The sequence below is a fragment of the Pteropus alecto genome, unplaced genomic scaffold (assembly GCF_000325575.1).
Source record: "Pteropus alecto unplaced genomic scaffold, ASM32557v1 scaffold159, whole genome shotgun sequence".
Taxonomy (NCBI): Eukaryota; Metazoa; Chordata; class Mammalia; order Chiroptera; family Pteropodidae; genus Pteropus; species Pteropus alecto.
In genome coordinates, this window is record NW_006443122.1 from 308,620 (window position 1) to 314,151 (window position 5,532).

General features: G+C 38.3%; 1 non-coding gene across 1 annotated transcript; it reads right to left on the minus strand.

The window, feature by feature from the left end:
* Nucleotides 1-1,842: 1,842 nt before the first annotated feature.
* LOC112471902 lies at nt 1,843-1,961 on the minus strand. The gene has a single exon (XR_003043448.1). It is a non-coding gene; the product is annotated as a 5S ribosomal RNA (ribosomal RNA).
* Nucleotides 1,962-5,532: the final 3,571 nt, after the last annotated feature.

Consider the following 5,532-nt stretch of genomic DNA (forward strand, 5'->3'; position numbering starts at 1 on the left):
ATAAGATAAAATATTGCCATTTGCAACAACATGGATGGATCTTGAGATTATCATGCTAAGCAAAATAAGCCAGACAGAAAAAGTTGAGAACCATATAATTTCCCTCTTATGTAGGATATAAACCTGAAAGCAACAAACGAACATGAGAAACAGACTCATGGGCATGGAAATAATTTAGTGGTTACCAGAGGTAGGGGAGACAGGGAGGAGATAGATAAAGGTGAAGGGAGTCAAATATATGGTGATAGAAGGAGATGTGACTTTGGGTGATGAACAATACAATACAATATACATATTTTGAATCATACACTTGAAACCTGTATGATTTTATTAACCAATGTCACCTCAATAAGTTTAATAAAAAATTTAAAGTGTTCATCAATTTTATCTTTTCAAAGAATTAGCTCTTGGATTCTTTGATATTTTGTACAAAATATCTATTCTGTTAATTAACAAAATATCTATTTTGTTAATTAACAAAACTCTATTTTGTTAATTTCACATTAATCTTTATTATATTCTTTCTACTCACTTTGGACTTTGTGTGCTGTTGCTGGTTTTTGTTTTTTGTTTTTGATTTTGTTTGTTTGTTTGTTTTAGTTCCTTTAAGTGTAAGGTTAGATTGCTTATTTGAATTTTTCTTGTTTCTTGAGGTAGACCTGTATTGCTATGAAGTTTTCTTTTAGAAATGCTTTAGCTGTGTTTCATATATATATATAATTGTTTTTATTTATTTCACATTCTGATTTCCACCAAGTTTAAAAAGCAAATAGTCTTAGATGAGAAAGCATAGTATTTTAAATTCATAGAGGGGCATGTTACCATGGAGAAATACAATTAGGAGTGTTGCCTGAAAGAAGAGAAAAATCATTACACAAAGTGAAAGGAACATAGGGTGGAGGCCATATGTAATTTGCCTAATGCCCACTTTTTAGTGTGTTTCTCACAATGGGCATCTAGCTACTAGGTGACCTTCTCATCTTTTTTCTTTGATTTTAGTAATCTCTGCTTTTTTGCAGGCTTTAATTGTTTTAAATTCATTAGTCTTCTCCTTTGTTAAATAATAATATTATTGCATATAAGTACCATATTTGATTGTTTACTGAGAAATCAATTTTGGCATGTACTTGTTTTTTTAGATGTAAGCATATTTATCAATCATCTATAGAAAAAAGTGCTATGACTTTTTAAATGTTTTGCTTAAATTTAGCTGACCTGATTTATCTTTTTATTAGCTCATAAACTTAATTAAAAATTAATGTATATGTACTCATGAAGTGAGTTGATTTTCTTTAGTTTATTTTAAATTGGTCGTGTTGTTTTTTTAAACTTTATTTTATTATTAGTTTCGAGTATACAGTACATGGGTTAGACATTTATATAGTTTATAAAATAAAAGAATTGCTCTTTCTCTGCTCTACACCTACCCATTACATAATACTAACTGCATTCCCTATGCCATGCTCCCCATTTCCGTGGTGACCATCTATCAACTACCAACTTGTACTTCTTTAACCCTTCACACCTTTCTCCCAGCCCCCAAATCCCACTCCCATCGGGCTGTCACCAGATTATCCTCTATATTTGTGAGTCTGTTTTTATTAGTTTTTTTCTTTTTGTTCCTTAGTTTCTGTATATAAGTGAAATCATATGATATTTATCTTTGTCTGATTTATCGCACTCATATATATATATGTGTATGTGTGTGTGTGTGTGTGTGTGTGTGTGTGTGTGTGTGTATATAATTATTTTTTAGACAAGTCAAGCCTTGGTTGACCTCACAGATTGCAAGGACCTTGTCAGCTTACAATCCCTTATTTTTTATTTTTTATTTATTTTTTATGCCTATAGCACCTGGTCTTCCTAGGTGGTCTCCCATCCAGGTACTAACCAGGCCCGACCCTGCTTAGCTTCCGAGATCAGATGGGATCAGGCTTGTTCAGGGTGGCATGGCCATAAACTTTGCTCATATATTTTGAATAATCCTGTTTTTACTTTCATTTTTCTCAAGGTATTTTTTGATTTCTTCCTTGATCTCATCATTAATTCCTGCATTGTTTTGTAGCATGTTATTTAGCCTCTATGTGTTTGTGTGTTTTTCATTTTTTTCCTTGCAATTAATTTCCAGTTTTATGTCCTTATGGTTGTAAAAGGTTCTAGATATGGTTTCAGTCTTCTTAAATTTATTGAGAATTATTTTGTGGCCTAACATTCAACTTATCTTGAAAAATGCTCCATGTGCACTTGAGGAGAATGTATATTCTGCTGCTTTGGGGTGAAACACTCTATAAATATTACTTAAATTCATCAGGTCTAGTACTTCATTTAAGGCCTTGTTGGTTTCCTTGTTGGTTTTCTGTCTGAAAAATCTGTTAATTAATGTCAGTGGGCGTTAAAGTCACCTACTATGACTATATTGCTGTCAATTTATCACTTTATATGGGTCAATATTTACTTTATATATGTGGGTGCTCCTATGTTTGGTGTATAAATGTTTACTAGGGTTATATGCTCTTGTTGGATAGATCCTTTTATCATTATGTAATGCCTTCTTTGTTTCTTATTATTGCCTTTGTTTTAAAGTCTATTTTGTCTGATATAAGTATTGCTACCTCAGCATTTTTTTTCATTACTATTTGTGTAAAATATCTTTCTCCATTCTTTTATTTTCAGTCTGTGTGTGTCATTTGATCTGAAGTGGGTCTCTTGTAGACATCATATATATGGGTCTTGTATTCTTATCCATTCAGACACCCTACATCTTTTGATTGGAGGGTTTAATCCATTTACATTTAAAGTGATTATTGATAGGTACATAGTATTTGCCATTTTATTTGCCATTTTGCTATTCCCCACTTCTTCTTAAAGAAATCCTTCTAACATTTCATATAATACTAGCATGGTGGTGATGAACACCTTTAGCTTTTTATTGTCTGAGAAGCTATCTGTCCTTAGATTCTGCTGTGTAGAGGCTAGCCTCCCCACCCCCTTTAATTCCCCTCCCCTTCCACCCCTGACTTATGGATATTGCCGTTTCCCCTTAAGAACTGGATCTCTGAAGGCAGGGTATCCCGTCCCACATGCTCGTGGTGTGCACCCGAAGCCTGGCACCCCGGCGCACTCGGCACACTCAGTGGGCCTGGCGCACCTAGGGTATGGTCCATGGCTCCATCTGGGGCGCGAACCCAGAACCTTCTGCATGTAAAGCAGATGCGCTAACCACTACACTATGGAGCCACCCAAGGCTAGCCTTTTGAACTGAGATTCACCACAGCAGGCTCATGTGTCTGTCGAGACCACCCTTTGTGTGTGCATCTTGTATGGCAAATCGAGTGGTCTGATACCAGCCTCTGGGTGTGTAGGTTCTGCAACTTCTTGTGAGGAGCTCCCCTTCAGATCAAGGTCAGTCATTGCCTATGGTGGCCTAGGGCTACCTGGTAGGAGCTACAAAGCTATCCATGGTTGGTCATTGCCTTTGCCCTACATGGAGGCATGTGGGAGAGATCACACTGTGAACTGAGGCCAGCTGCCACAAACTCTAGTCAAAAGGCCCAGGGCACCCTAAGACCTGAAATTACCTGCCAACTGCCCTTAACACTCAGAAGTTAAAAAAGCTTCATGTGATATGCAAGCTGAATGAGGCAGGGCCCCAGGGAATCACCAGGATTGCACAAACCGTGCTTCCCAGGTTAGTGTGGATTCAGATTTGGTGTCAATGCTCAGCCTGTGTCCACTCACAAAAGTCTCAGATCACACTGAGGCCAGCCGCTGCCTACCTTGGGCCCAGAGACCTCCAATATTTTTTCAAAAAATACTGCAGCTCAGGCCAGGAATTGTTGTCTCACACCTAAAGTGACTCTAGAGGTACTTGAGCCAAGGCCTGTTGATTGCTTCTGAAGGAGTCTCCTTCAGAAAGAGCTCCAAGTGGGGCTGGTTGCCCAGCCACAGAATTCCTCCAGCAATGTGAGTTGGGTGGGCTGGGTTTCAGGGAGTTACCAGGGTGGAGTAAGTGGAGTTCACCAGGCCAAAGCAAATTTAGATTTGGCCATGTCCGGGGAGAGCTTAACACAGCCAGCATGGTGCTCACATGTAAATTGCAAAAAAAAAAGGAGAGCTCAACAAAGGGACAATGACAGCTGTTTCTCCAGCCCTTGCCCTGAAGCCACACAACTCAGTCTTCTCTGTATGTCTTTGGCACCTCCTGAGCTGCTGTTCCTCTTCCAAAGTCAGGGTTAGAGCCTGCATGTGAGCAAATATGTGTGCAGGCACTTTAAGGGGATGCCTAGGTTCCTTCTGTCTTACTTAGACAGTCAGAATCATCACTAATTTTCAAAGCCAGGTATTATGGGTGCGCCTCTTCCAGGCACTGGAACCCGGGCCTGGGGAGCCTGGTGTGGGCCTTGGGACCCTCGCTCCTCTGGAGAGGACCTCCACAGCCTACATGTCCCTCCCAATGCTAAACTGTCACATGCGTTTGTGGGGCCAGCCCATTTCCGACTCCACCCCTCTTACAAATCAATGTGGTTTTCTCTTTAAATACTTAATCGTAGCAGTTTTATTTAGTAAAATTTCAGATGGTATTTCGGGTTGATCATTTTATAATTTAATTGTAATTTTAATGCAGTCATGGGAACTGGCAAGCACAGTTTATTTACTCTACTATCTTGACAAAATCCTGTAAAGCAGGAGCATTGTAAAATTAGAAATATCCTTGTGTAAATGACATTTACAATGTTTTTTTCAGGCAAAAATTATGTCCGTAATATCAGACCTGGATATATGTATAAATTTGATGTTAATATAGGAAAATGCTTCTTTTACATTAAAGTTAACGGAATGAATTACAATATGTGCATTGGTTTCAAAGTACATTATAATTTGGACAAGAAATATAGAAAAATGTTAAGCATTGATTCAAGTGATCATGGATGAATATCTGTGATTTGGACAAGAAATATAGAAAAATGTTAGCATTGATTCAAGTGATCATGGATGAATATCTGTGTTTGTCATTGTTGTTATAATATTGTTCTTGATAAAGACTTTAATAAGAAACTGCTTTACTACTATGACAGTTTTTACAAATCTCTTCCCTTTCTGTTGTCACCAGTCATGTGGAGAGGGAAAGCGACAGAACCCACAGATTTCACCCTGTTAGGACTTTTCCCATAATTTGGACACACCCCAGGCATAATCTTCACAATTCTCCTTATCTGTATGACCACCTTCACTGGCAACATTCTGCTGGTCCTGCTCATTTACTTCCTGCTTAGTTAGCTCTCCTTAATGGATTTGACTTTGACTTCTAGCATTGTCCCCAAGATGGCAGTAAACTACTTCTCTGGACGGCAGAACATTTCATTCCTGGCTTATGTGACTCAAATATTCTTCTCCCTGACTGTGGGCACTGCAGAATGCATCCTTATAACTCTCATGTGCTTTGATCACTATGTGGCATCTTTAATCTCCTCCAGTACCTCGTCATCATCAGTCCCAGGGTTTGCTTACAGATGATTGTTATGTCTTGGGCTG